This window comes from Sus scrofa, chromosome 14 (genome assembly GCF_054392235.1).
Source record: "Sus scrofa isolate SSC_HxYL_T2T_F1_AM1 chromosome 14, Sscrofa_HxYL_maternal_Yorkshire_Landrace_v2.0, whole genome shotgun sequence".
Taxonomy (NCBI): Eukaryota; Metazoa; Chordata; class Mammalia; order Artiodactyla; family Suidae; genus Sus; species Sus scrofa.
The window spans coordinates 57,347,142-57,362,373 of record NC_139396.1 but is presented as its reverse complement, the minus strand read 5'-3'; the positions used below and the strand labels follow the sequence as shown (position 1 = coordinate 57,362,373).

At 37.2% G+C, this 15,232-nt stretch overlaps 1 protein-coding gene and 1 long non-coding RNA gene across 11 annotated transcripts in view; one reads left to right on the top strand and one right to left on the bottom strand.

The window, feature by feature from the left end:
- MED13L (mediator complex subunit 13L) overlaps positions 1 to 15,232 on the bottom strand; it is a 324,733-nt gene that overhangs the window by 252,688 nt on the left and 56,813 nt on the right. The gene's annotated exons all lie outside the window — the stretch shown is intronic.
- Positions 1,849 to 7,039, top strand: LOC146396579 (uncharacterized). Its single transcript, XR_014826173.1, has 2 exons — positions 1,849 to 4,021; positions 4,854 to 7,039. It is a non-coding gene; the product is annotated as an uncharacterized LOC146396579 (long non-coding RNA).

Genomic DNA, 15,232 nt, shown 5'->3' with positions numbered 1-15,232 from the left:
CAATGCTGGATCCTTAACCCACTGAGCTAGGCCAGGGATTGAACCTTCCTCCTCTCGGATACTAGTTGGGTTTGTTAACTGCTGAGCCATGACAGGAACTCTGAAGTTATTTTTTCTTAAACCTCTTTTGCCCTAGCTAGGGAAACAGGACCAGGCCTCTTCTCATCAGTTACTTGGGACCAAAGACAAGGGTTATTATTACCAGATTCTTTCCTTGCCACCCATGAAGAAAGCACAAATGGTCACTCACACCTCATCCAACAAGCATCACCCTGTCAAATGAACCTGTCAAAAAAAAAAAAGTCTTTAAAAAAAAAGACCTAACACCTTTTCCTATCCTTTCCCTCCAATTACCCTGATTTCCCACTTTCTTTGGGCAGAGGAAACTCTGCGCTACTAGTTTCATTAAAAAAAAATTAGGGGGTTCCTCTGTGGCTCAGCGGGCTAAGGACACAGTGTTATCACTGTTGTGGCTCAGGTCGCTGTTGTGGAAAGAGTTCAATTCCTGACCTGGGAACTTCCACATGCTGCAGGGGGGGAGATGGAAGAATTAAATTACAGACAGAATTACAAAAACAAGTATGTGTTGATAAATGTCCATTAACCTAATCGATTTGAGAATGATCCCAATTATTTTCCTACCCTGTTCTTTCATTCAAATCCACCTTCTATCATCCTTAGAGCCTGAGAAAGCAATAACACTTCTTCATATTTTGAGGAAATAAAAGCTTCATCATTGGGATAACTTTAATCACACATATTAAATCTCCCATAAAAAATTTATTTAATATGAAACACTTTTCTCTTTGAAGAATTTAAAATATATCATATCAACTAAAACAGTTGTTTTGTTTTAGTTTTTATTAAAAAAAAAAGAAACTTAAAACAATAGTGATAAGCTGAGACAAAATTAAGAAAACCTACCAACCTCTGAAGAGATTACTTTCAGCAGATATACCAATATTAGGTATTATCATTTTAAAAGTTATCAAAGCAGAGGAACATCTAAAAACTTATCTGAAGATCAAGCTAAGAGAGCCATGCTATACTACTTTTAATGAACAGAGAAGGAATGATACTTCTTTAGATGGAAGACAGAAGTAAAGTTATTTATACCAGTACAGTCAAAACTCATCAGCCTCAGGAATGAACATCTAAGAGTGAAGAATGAATGTAACTTACAGAGAAGAAAAAAATTATAATGAGTTGCAAAATTATTAAGTCAAAGGACCATCAGAGACAAAATGGTAAATAGCCCATGTTCTCCCCACATTCCACTTTTTCTTCTTAACTTGCATTCCTCTCTATTTTTAATTAACTGGGGGTCCACGGCCTAAGGAAGTTTTCAAAAGCACTGATTCACAACTGTGTATCTGTCCCTATTTAAATACTTCAGACTAAAACATTACACAAAAATAGATGTATATTCTTCCTACAGCTGTTTAACCAATCAACAAAAAAGAAATTGTTCTTTGTTTTTTGTTGTTGTTGTTGTTCCCAGACCAGGGATCGAACCTGAGCCACAATGACAATGCTAGATTCTTAACCAGCTGTGCCACAAGGAAACTCCCAAAAGATGTATTCTTGCTAGGCTTTTTTTTTTTTTTAGGGCCCACCTGCGGCATATGGAGGTTCCCTGGCTAGGGGTCAAATCGGAACTATTACTGCCATCCTATACCACAGCCACAGCAAAGCCAGATCTGAGCCATGTCTGTAACCTACACCACAGCTCACGGCAATGCTGGATCCTTAACCCACTGAGTGAGACCAAGGATCAAACCTGCGTCCTTATGGATGCTAGTCAGATTTGTTTCCACTGAGCCACAACAGCAACTCCCTAGACTTCCCTTTTTTTTTTTTTTTTTTTTTTTCCTGCTCTTTAGGGCCACACCTGTGGCATAAGAAAGTTCCCAGACTAGAGGTTGAATTGGAGCTGCAGCTGACAGCCACAGCCACAGAGGATCTGAGCTGCATCTGTGACCTGCACCATGTCTCACAGCAACATCGGATCCTCAACCCACTGGGTAAGACCAGGGATCAAACCTCATGGATACTACTCAGATTCATTACTACTGAGCCACAACAGGAACTCCCATAGTCTTGCTAGATTTCTTTGACTATGCCTTGTTTTGACTTTGGAATCACATTTTACATAATTATAAACACATCTAATTTTAAAAATAAATCCTAAAAAAATTAAATGAAACAAAGACACCTCACTGTTTAACCAGATGGAGACAACAGAGAGGAATTTTTATAAGTGACTTTAAAGTACATTCCTAATGGGATATACACAATACAGAACAACAAATATATACATGTAAAAACACATACATATCAATAGACAAAACAACAAAAAAGTATTATGTTTAGTGGTGATATTGTTGATAGTGGTGTGTTATTCTAAGACAACTGTATTTAGACTGTAGGATAAAGCAAATGAGAAACTGCGGTAAGCTGAGGCATAAGAGAAAGAAGATACAGAAGTAATGATGATAACATTAAGTAAAAACCCTATAGTCTTGAACCTTAATTGCTCATACAGGTACTCAGTACCATGTTCTTTATCTTAAAAAAATATGGCTAGGTCTGAAAATGTCTATGCCTGAAAAGGCCTAGAAATAATGACTAAGCTAGTACTGACATGAATCCCCAGGCTCAGACTGTGGTCTCTCAACACCATAACCCACTTAAAGGAACCAGAATTCTTTTACAAAATGGCTAACTGCAGGTTTGGAGCAGAAAATGTTCAAGGTAAGTCTGTAACATCTTGTCATAACAAAAAGCAAGGAAGTTACTACTAGCACTATGTCAAAAAGGACCCAGAGGCCATCTTGCATAGGTTTTTACTTACCAAAGACAATTTAAACATTAAGAGGGATGACAACTGCAATCAATTAATTGAAACAATGTGTTTAAATTCATGAGTTTAAAACATTCAAAAACAGGAGCTCCCCTCTGGTTCAGCAGAACTAAACTGGCTAGTATCCATGAGGACGCAGGTTTGATCCCTGGCCTCACTCAGTAGGTTAAGAATCAGGCATTTCTGTAGCGCAGACCAGCGGCTACAGCTTTGATTTGACCCCGAGCCTGGGAACCTCCATATGCCACAGGTGTGGCCCTAAAAAGACAAAAAAATAAAACATTCAAAAACAAAAACATCATTTTTGAAGAAGAGCTATAGCTCTATAGTTTTCTTCAAATATTAGTCATATTACAACTGCCATTTCAATAATAGCTCAAATAAGAGTCAAATATTCTATTCATTGGGAAATGGAAGCAAAACATTCATATATTTGATATGAAGAGCAAAGCATCAAGGAAAAAAAAATGAAATGGTGTCACCTAGTCAAAAGTGTGATATAAAAGACGAAAATGTTAAAATCCCCCCCCCAAAAAAAGAGTCACTATGTTATTTTATGCATTCTAATCAACATGTCTGCACATAACTTATCTTGGTTAAAAATAATATATATGCAAGAATTATTAAGGGGAGTGCTGAGAGCCTAATGGCTCTTTAAATTGTCAACATTTTAGGTACTTATTACCAGTGGACTTTAATATTTCAAGTATATTACAGAGAGGAAAGGCTTTGAAGTTTTTGATTCCTGAGGAAAAATTATAAACCAAGGAGATATACCTCGACATTCAACATCCTTTAATAACCTCTATTTTGGACTAAATGAGAACCCTAAGGCCACAATGAGGAAATATTTTTAAACTGTCCCCAGAAAAATCACACAGGCTAGAGGTTATTCCTTTTAAAATTCATGGCTTTGCTTAAAAAAAAAAAAAAAAAAAAGATTACTAAAACTGCACCACATTATCAATCTCAAGACCTTTCTTGGAGTTCCCTTCATGGTGCAGTAGAAACGAATCCGACTAGGAACCAGGAGGTTGCAGGTTCAATTCCTGGCCTCGTTCAGTGGGTTAAGGATCCAGCGTTGCAATGAGCTGTGGTGTAGGTCACAGACACAGCTTGGATCCTGCGCTGCTGTGGCTGTGGTATAGGCCGGCAGCTGTAGCTCCAACCTGGGACCCCTAGCCTGGGAACCTCCATATGCCATGGGTGTGGCCCTAAAAAAAAAAAAAAAATTTTTCTTGATGCCTTGTCCAGCTAAGACCATCCCATGCATTTTTTGAGCACTGACTCAAAAAATCACTCCTTACCCAGGTTACGTTCTAAAGTATGTAAACCCAACTATTCTCTACCATGCTTTCCTTCCTAAGTATTTTTTTTACTATTCCACATTGCTTCCTATTAACTGCTAAAGGAGTGGCCATATAACTATTAGGGCCAACCTCCTACCACAGTGAGATTTGTTCCAGACCTACTTACACAGTCCCAAAGCCAAAATAAAACCAAGATGATACTTCCTCAAATGATACAGAGTCCTCAAACTGTGGTAAGCCCGGAAGATTTTCAAATGATTCTACTATAACCTAGGCTCTTAATGCTAATAACATTTAACCATGGCTTAACCAAAATTAAGCTTCCTCCTGAAATACGCTTCTAAAAACTCTAAGAAAGTTAAGGATATTCCCCCCTAAATTTCTCCAATGTTGTGGGCAGTCAATTGCCACAAACTACACAAAAGTAATCTGAGTGAAGACAAATCCGACTGCCTTCCCCTCCCATTTCAACTTGCACACTGCATGAAATACAGCATCATGGAAGGGGAGGGCATGCAGGTTGAGTTGAAAGAATAAGCCTCATTGTTTTGGGGGTTTTGGGGTGGGTTTTGTTGTTGTTGTTGTTGTTTTTTAAGGGCTGCCTCTGTGGGATATGGAGGTTCCCAGGCTAGGGGTCTAATAGGAGCTACAGCTGCCGGCCTTCACCACAGCCACGCCAGATCTGAGCCATGTCTGCACAGCTCACAGCAACACCAGATCCTTAACCCACTGAGCGAGACCAGGGATCAAACCCACAAACTCATGGTTCATAGTCGATTCGTTTCCACTGTGCCACGAGGGGAACTCCAGTAAGCCTCACTGTTATGATTAGGTAGCAGGGGCATACCGAAATGAATTCCAGTTAACACAACAGCACACTCTCTAGACTACATTCAAAGGATTAGAATCCTCAGTGGAATCTTTTCAAGATAGAATAAAAGTTAGACTGCACATTTGGATCTTCAGCTACATTCCAGCAAAGGAGAATGCTTTGAAATGCTGCTACATTTACACTCCTAAAGGAAATCACAAAAACACAAGAAGCAAACGGCGTGAATAACATTCTTACATCATTAATAAATGTTTATGTCACGGAATACATATAATTCTCTCCCGAAATTTCTTTCTACTACTCTCCCCAAATAAAATAAACAGTCCAAAATCAATCTTAGAAAGTAACTTAACATATACTTATACGACATATCTATAACGGTATCATGGAGCCCTAAAATCCAACCACATGTCCTTCATGGAAAATGCATTATGTTCTATAAAGCACTAACATTCATTACACAAACAGACTACAAAAAAGACACCAAGGATTCTAAAATTCCAAACAGGCACAATTAATCTATCATGTTTATTTCTGCACACAAGCAGAACTGTATGAAAATAAGCCTCCACAAATTCTGCCTGGGTTTAGGAAAACTTTATATAGTAAACTGGCAAGATCATGAATAAAGAAACTCAAAGCTAATGGAAGTGAAGTGGTATTTATAAATAAAAGCTCATGAGGAGGTCAAGATAAATCATACAAAAAGTAGACACTGATAAGCACTCTTAGGTTTACCACCTGCAGCTGTCAACTTGAAAAGCCAAGGAAAACTATCAAGAAAAATAATTTCCTACATAATAAATAATTTCACCACTATCTCAAAAAGGAAGGAAGGAGGAAAGAAGAGGGGGACAGAAGAAAAGAGGAAGGCGCCAAGGGAGGACTTGGGAAAACTTCAGGACACCTTTATTAAGCTCCCAGATAAAGAAAACTTTCTACCACATTCCTGCTCAATGGTCTTCTGTTAGAACATTTTAGTGTCTCTTCCTTAAAATGGTGTCAAAAATAGCCTTTTTACCATTTCCAACTACTGTTGGTTGTACCGCCCAGAGCAGCATTGCCAACCAAACTTTCTGTAGTGATGGAAAGTTTTTGTAACTCCACTAACAGGGTAGCCATGTGTGGCAACTGAGCACCTGAAATGTGTCATGTGATTGAGCATCTGAGTTTTTCATTTTATTTCATTTTAATTGATTTAAATTTAAATAAATAGTCACACGTTTATTAATAAACGGCTACCATGCTGAAGAATACAACTCTAGAGTCAAAGTGAGTAATATAATATTCTACTGTTGAACTTAGTTTTACTGACAAAATGTACCTTTAAGGTAGAAAGGTGGCTGATTGACTTTGAAAGGCATAAACTCAGAAAAAAAAAAAAAAAAAAAAAAACTTTTCTTAAATGTATCTCTCTGTTTCAGCCATACAGACTCCTTTTACTGAAAGGCATACCCTGAATTTGCTTTATTTATACTTCAAGACAGCTGAATTTTGGAGTTAAAAATAATTTTTATGATAAACGAGAAAAAAAAGAAATGATAGAACAGAATATGAAAATAAATCTAGGAAGCTCCCATGTGGCACAGCAGTTAAGGATCTAGCATTGCTGCAGCTGTGGTATAGGTTTGATCCCTAGCCCAGGAACTTCCACAGGCCACAGGTGCAGGCCAAAAACAAAACGTAACAAAAAGAAAACAAACAAAAAAAAACCCTAGAAAGTTCCAAGCTTTTTCTTCATTTAAACCTTTTCAAAAATAAAAATACCTACTCATCACAGGTCCCAAACTGCCAATCACTACATGCCTGGTTTAAAAAGTTTCCTTCTCGGAGTTCCTATCGTGGCGCAGTATAGTTAACGAATCGGACTAGGAACCATGAGGATGCAGGTTCAATCCCTGGCCTTGCTCAGGTTAAGGATCCGGTGTTGCTGTGAGCTATGGTGTAGGCTGCAGACGCGGCTCGGATCCCGCGTTGCTGTGGCTCTGGCGTAGGCTGGCAGCTACAGCTCCGATTCGACCCCTAGCCTGGGAACCTCCATATTCCGCAGGAGTGGCCCTAGAAAAGGCAAAAAGACAAAAAAAAAAAAAGTTTCCTTCTCAATTATACTACTACCTGTATCGTATTGTACCCTTTTATCTTTCATGATACTCCATTTAAAACTGTTATACATGGCTCTATTAGGTAGCATTTTCTAAGAGTATTATGACATATTCTTAAGAACATTATAAAGCAACATAAGAACAGAACTATAGTAGTTCAATAAATAACTACTGAAATAAGTTGAAATAATGAAAACCACCTTTTTCAAAATGCTTAAGTGTATATATAAAATTTTCTCTGAGGAAGCCAAATCTACTAGACAATCATATTATACCTCTGTAATTAAAATGTTAAAGTTTGCAAAAGTGCTCTTAGAAACCCATGATATTAGATTGCTAATTGTTTAATAATGACTTTGATTTTTATAAATGATTAAAATTGATACTATTACTATTTCCCTGTTTGAAGAAATGTAACTCAAGAATAATAGATTCTCTCACGTGAAATCATTAAAACCTGTGAGTATCAGAGAATCTAATCCCACAATTTTCTCTGGTCTTTTCATCCAAATATTCTACGCTCTTATAACTAGGCCTTTCTACTAGAAAGGTTTTTTTTTAAGATCAAATAATTGCAGATAGTCAAAATTATTCCATAAACATAGTACACATGAAGCATGTTAAGTAAAATTTACTTCTCCAAACCTAATATGACATTCAAACTTTATCTCCCGCAGCTCATTAAGCCAAAACAAAAAAACAAAAATACACACACAAAACTTTAACCTATAGCCTGGGCATATGTAACAGAAAATAAAATCAAATATGTGCTGCCATTAAAAAAAAAAGTTCTGCCCTAATAATCAAATTATTTGAAAAAAAAAAAAAACGCTTTATATAATACCAGGAATCTCAAGTGATTCCTTAAAATAAATAATCCTTACAGACAACAAAACTACAGCAGAGAGGACACTAGGAGGATTATAACATACATTATCACCTTCCTTCTGAAACTAAAATCCCAGAAAGTCAAGAGTAGTGCTCAAGGCAACTCCTTGCTGGCATTAGGTCCTATAGACTGTCTTCTGGGAAGCTGCTATAGCAATCAGAGATGGCTATCCTAAAAAGAAAAAAGCAACTACCATTGTCAATTATAGTCTCAATACTGGCATCTAAAAACAAATGGAAGAAAAATCACTTTATAAGTTAAGTATAAAGCCTACTGTTTCCATAACTTGCATGGTCTCATGAACTTCTACAGTTTAAAACTGTTTTTACTCTCCTTCAATAAACTAAGCACATTCCTTTCCCACTATTTCCCCTTCACAAGAATATAGGGACCAATGTACTAAGAGAGGGATAGGAAAGGAAGCGGAAGAGGTAGGGGAGACCTCTCAGCTGTATAAAAAACCAGGAGTTTTTACCTTTGCTTCTAAATCAATGGCAAAAGCAAGTATGGAAGGGCAAATATTTTGGAATTAAAAAATAAACAGTAGGAGTTCCTGTTGTGGCTCAGCAGGAACAAACCCAACTAGTATCCATGAGGGCACGGGTTTGATTCCTGGAGCCGCTCAGTGGGTTAAGGATCTGGCATTGCTACAAGCTGTGATGTAGATCACAGACACAGTTTGGATCTTGCGTGGTGGCTATGGCTAGGATGTAGGCCAGCAGCTGCAGCTCAATTTAGACCTCTAGCCTAGGAACTTCCACATGCTTCAGGTGTTGCCCCCCCCCCAAAAAAGACAAAATAAAATAAAACCACGTCTGCAAGTTTCTCCTGGAGAGCAAGTTACTTATTCCCCCCAACATTTTGCAATTTATTCCCCCAAATTCCTAAATTTGATGCTTCTGATTACTTGCATATAATGATCACTACCAAATAAGAGATACTTTTATTTTAAAGGGCATTATTTCTGGCTAAGACTAAATTTAGTTGTAAGTAGAAAAAACAAGAAGTGTTCTTAAGCTCAGAATTTAAAGTTTATACCTAGGAAATAAAGCATTACATCCATCTCCTATAGATTCTCTCAGTAACTCTACCACACAAAACACGCGCCTTAAGGGGAAAAAGGAAAAAAACAAAACAAAACAAAACAAAACCTGAGTTACCTTTAAAAGTGCAATCAAGTCACAGAGTAAAATGTAGGATTCCTTAGTGATATAAACAACTCGACTGGATACAAAGTTCTGAAACTCTTTTTTAATCAACAGGTCAGGTTAAATAACAACTACAAAATATAATATTCTCCTGCCAATTTGTTGCAGTCATGGTAACAACAACAATGAAACTAAACTGTTTCTTTCCCATCTGACTCATCTTGTTATGCAATAACTCAGTTCTGAGAGTCAAGAGCCATTTAATGAAACTGGAATTACTTACTAAGAAACCATCTATCTTCCCTTAGACTGTCAAAAGGTTTTTTAAAAGGAGAAAAAGAAAAGGAAAAAGTTTTTCAATACCTATTACAAAGATGTGAAACTGAAGCAAATATTTTCAAAATAACTGTAAAAACCAAATTAACCCCAAATCAAAATTTCAACACTAGATTTATATCCATCCCAAATTTAGATTTAATATAAGTAACACTAAAACTTCTCCCTATTTAGGAACCAGCAATATCTACAGAAAACAAAGTAAGAGCTTCCTTCTCTTGGTCTCCCTTAAACAACTTAGGAGGAATGAATAAAAATGGCTGACTCAAAATCACTTCACTCAACATCCACAAAAGTAAATAAAATAACCCAATCCACAACAAAAAATTTGATCTAACACTATAATTTCTATACAGTGGCCAGAAAGTACATTTGATTAGATCTGCACTACCCCACAGCCACAGCAAAACTGGATCCAAGCTGCGTCTATGACTTACATGGCAGCCTGCAGCAACACGAGATCCTTAACCCACTGCACAAGGCCAGGGATCAAACTTACATCATCACGGATACAATGTCTAGTTCTAAACCTGCTGAGCCACAGTGAGAACTCCTGTTTTGGAGGAACTTTCGATTTTACAAGTTATTAAAATCTACAGAAAAATTTCAAAGGATATCATTATATATGTACAAACAACTAATAATAGGTTAATTCTTTAAATGTTCCAATAAAAATGTTTTGGGGGAGGGGTGGTTTAAATATTTTATTTCTGCTTTAGTCATGCTCAATAATCTAACATTATAATATGATCTTTGTTCTTTTTCACCTACAAATGAAGTTGTCTAAATGATAATCAATACCTTCTTTACATGAATATTCTCTTAATATCTTTCTTTCAAAAGTGACAGAAGCATATTTACAGGCTATTTTTCTCGGCAGTCTCAGAGAAATCTATCACCACACATTCCATATACCTTTCAAAGGCTTGGTCCACTGTCTCCAGAATAAAGCCTTACACAATCTGATTCCTACCTATCCTTCTGGCTTCAACTATCCTCTCTTACCCAGTCACCTCCTCTACCACATATTCTATAAGTCCTGAACACATGGAGTTACTCAGCCTCAATTCAATTCAACTTATCCTATCCTGTTAAAATACAAAAACCTAAGGTGGTGGGATAAGAGCTCCCATTGCGGCACAGCAGAAACGAATCTGACTAGTAACCATGAGGTTGCAGGTTTGATCCCTGTCTTCGCTCAGTGGGTTAAGGATCCAGCATTGCTGTGAGCTGTAGTGTAGGCGGGAGGGGCAGCCTGGATCCTACATTGTTGTGGCAGTGGTGTAGGCCAGTGGCTACAGCTCCAAATCGACCCTTAGCCTGGGAACTTCCATATGCTGCGAGTGTGGCCCTGAAAAGCAAATAAATAAATAAATAAAATATAAAAATAAAAAGTGGGATCATATAATTCTTGATTTTTTTTTTTTTTTTTTGCTTTTTAGGGCCGCACCTATGGCACATGTAATTTCCCAAGCCAGGGGTTAAACCGGAGCTGCACCTGCTGGCCTATACCACAGCCACGCAGGATCCGAGCCACATTTGCAACCTACACCACAGCTCATGGCAACACCGGATCCTTAACTCACTGAGAAAGGCCAGGAATTGAACCTGCATCCTCGTGGATACTAGACAGGTTCGTAACCCACTAGGCCACAACGGAAACTCCTATATTTTTTAATTTTAGATTCACAAAGCCTAACACAGTATTTAAGAAAGAATAATTGTTCAATGTATGTTTAATAGATAAATTATGGATCCAGCTTCTTTCTCTATACTTCAGGTTGATTAATTTTAATACTAATAAATTAAACTCACATGAAATTCTACATTAAAGAATTAAAACACCAGATGTGACTAAAATTATACAAAACGGCTATTTAGTGTCCCTCGTATTTCACCAGGAATGATGGAAGAAACTCTCCATGTCTCCTTGCCGCCAACTTCCCTGCTCCAATTTATTTGACCTATTACAACCCAGATTAATCCTTCTAACTGTTCCAGACTCTGAAGAGACCCTGCTAATGGTCTAGTGAATGGTGGTAACGCCTTAACCCACTATTCAATAGCCAAGCTGAAATACTAGCTATGACCAATGACTCTACTATGCCTTTGCCCTGGGTTCATCACTTTTACTAGATTACCTTTTCTTCCTCTTGTACCTGAAAGTCGTGTATTCCAAACCAACTCTCTGAAGTGTCACTTTAAATGCCACTTACTTCATAAGACTTGCTTTATCCTGGTAACTACAGGTCATTTCTCTTCCAAATTCCGAGAGCACTTTATCTATACGGCCATTACAGTATATGATAAAGTGCAGTAATATTGGTGATAATCACTCCTACCAGCATCTAAGCATCTTTAAGAGTCAATGGTTGGCTCAGGAAAGAAGGGGACAGAGATGCTTCTGGAAGAAACTATGTAAAGGTCTTAAAGCAACTGGAAAAAGTAAATACAGTGACGAAGGCTGCTTAAGAACACCAAGTTTAGTTTAAACATATTCTGACTGGTGGGGAAAATACCAGGGGAAAATTATGAAAGGTCACTTTACTGGTCAATGTAAGAAGCATACAGCCATGCTGACTACTGAATCCATTCTCTTGTGTTCTCTACTCAACAAACATTCTAGTCAATGTATGTGATACAGCTGGTCAAGAGAAATTCGGTGGTGTGAGAGACAGTAATTGTAGCAAAAACTAATGCACTATTACCACACTTGATCTGACATTGAAAATCCCCAACAAAGATGTGTCTGACTAACAAGGAGATCTGGTATATGTAATACATAAAAACATGTCATAATAATATATGACAACAAAGTTGATATTATGGACAAAAGACTGGGCAAAATCCACTTGTCTTACACTTAAAGAAAGTTTTAATATTTCGACATTTTTGACAAAACTGATAACTTGTAAAGTCTTAGCCTTATAGAATATTAGTTGAAGACCATACTCACTTGGGTTGAAATATCTGCTCTCACCCTCTGAAGGTTATCACTGCCCAACAAAGATAGTGCAACACATGAGTATGACTAATAAGTTGCTTGGGCACCTAACTACCTAGATGAAAATAACTATCTTTGTGGACAAGAGGCACAAGCCCAGAAAGAGAAGCCAAGTTTTTATAAGCATCTGTCTTTTGTCATTAAGTAGGCAACATGGAAAGACAATCTTGGGATGGAGGAAAAGATAAATAAAAGATAAATAACAAAGCAATTATTTATTTATTTACTTTTTAATTATTTTTGCTTTTTAGGGCCACGCCCACAGCATATGGAAGTTCCCAGGCTAGGGGTCAAATCAGAGGTACAGATGCCAGCCTGCACCACAGCCACATCAACACCAGATCCGAGCCACGTCTGCAACCTACGCCACAGCTCACAGCAACACTAGATTGTCGTTACAACCACAACCCACAGAGCAAAGCCAGGGATCCAACCCGCATCCTCATGATACTAGTCGGATTCATTTCCACTATGCCACAATGGGAACTTCCTAAGTAATTTTTTAAAACTTTATATTGTGCAAATTTAGCTGTCTTGAATCATAACTACATGCCCCTTGAGTTTTAAACATAAGATTAGTAAAGTTTTATCAAAAGTCATGTCCAGGAGTTCCCGTCTCGTGGCGCAGTGGTTAACGAATCCGACTAGGAACCATGAGGTTGCGGGTTCGGTCCCTGCCCTTGCTCAGTGGGTTAACGATCCGGCGTTGCCGTGAGCTGTGGTGTAGGTTGCAGATGCGGCTCGGATCCCGCGTTGCTGTGGCTCTGGCGTAGGCTGGCAGCTACAGCTCCGATTCGACCCCTAGCCTGGGAACCTCCATATGCCGTGGGAGCGGCCCAAGAAATAGCAAAAAAAAAAGACAAAAAATAAAAAAAATTTAAATTAAATTAAAAAAAGTCATGTCCACCTCATCATCCAAAGGCAATGGCACCTTACAAAAGACAAAAAAAAAAAAAAAAAAACATGGCTGGCTAAACATTTTAACCTACAGAAACAAATCCCTGATGTCACAATAGGAACAAGGCCTTGGAGGAAGAAAAGAAAACATGAACAGAGCAGAAGTACTACCACTATCAGCATTTATCACACCATACTGTGTACTCATCTAATTATCCCACTAAAGAATACATCTGAGAGATCAAGAACCAAGTTGCCCAATTTACCAGTGAATGCCAAATATCTAAGCATGTTCGAAGTACCACAGTACCTGGAGATCAAAACTTACAAGCTCCTTAGTATTACATCAAAATAAGATGATCTAAATTCAAATTTTCATTAATTAAATTTCTGGGGAAATGAACAACAATAAGCATGCCATTCACGGAACACAGTAGCACAGTGCCTAGCACTCAACAAATGCTTGTTGAAATGAATCTGATACTTCCTTCCTCCTCCAAGTATGAAAAAGAGACTATAAAGAGATTCCATAAAATAAATATCTAATTAACCTTTTTCTAATTAAACCTTTGCCAGTTATTTTAGGAGGTACAGAATATTATTTTAACCTAGAGGCATTTAGTAATCAAATTTACCTCAAATAATCCTTTTTTTAACCCAAAACACAAAATGAGATTTTAATTTTTTCTTTCTTTAATCTTAACATTAATCTAGCTCTACAAGCAAAAAAAAAAAACTCTCTTTAAATCTATTTTTAATACATTAGGCAATCTTTACCCACTGCCCCTAAATGTAACAAAATCAGGATCAGTTTTTACTCTGTTCAAAATGACAGGCACTTGAAGACAATTCCTGCAATGCCAACAATTACAATTATGTCAACTAGCCAACACTTACAGCAAAAACATGCTTTTTATATCCAACGTGCCTTTATCCTAACTCTGGAATTCACAGTTCAGTACTCTGTGTACTTTTTAGCATTCTCCAGAAATTCAGTCTCCAGAAAATAGTTTCTTACTTAACATACCAGGATTTTTTTTTTTTTTTAATTAAGATTAAGACCACACTTTTGAGGAATTCCTGTTGGTGTGGCTCAGCAGTAATGAACCCATCTACTATCAATGAGGACATGGGTTCAATCCCTGGCCCTGCTCAGTGGGTTGAGGATCCAGCATTGCTATGAACTGCAGTGTGGGTTGCAGATGCAGTTCGGATCTGGCATTGCTGTGGCTATGGCTGGGGCCGGCAGCTGCAGCTATGATTCAACCCCTAGGCTGGGAACTTCCATGTGCAATGGGTGCAGCCCTAAAAAGAAAAAGGAAAAAAAGAAAAAAAACACTTTGAGAAAAGAGTAAGTTGTAAAAGACTATCCAATATCAAATTTCTTCTCCAAATAACCCAAGAAAAATTCTATAATTTAATAGAGTACTTATCAGCATTTTGCAAAGCACTTAAGACTAGCAGTAAAATACTGCAATGCTAATTTTTCCAAAGAACTAACTACATTTAGGATTCAATGGTAATTTGTATCTTCCTATTTTCAGAAATCCAAAAGGCCACAAAGGAATTTAAGTGATCTAAACAAATGTATACCTTCAGAATTTAGATCATAGTACAAGTTAGAAAGTGTGAATGGATATTCAATGGATAGTCAATTTCATACATCATTTTAGTTAAAATATTTTGGAAACAGATAGATTATTAATAATAAAGAGACAGGATTTTAAGTTTTTCTTTTCCTGTATATAACTGGACTTGTTTTTAATTTATACTGAATTTTTAAAATACATAATCAAGGAAAATTAAATAAAAACAAACGAAGACGAATGCAAATTATGTTATTAGTGTAGT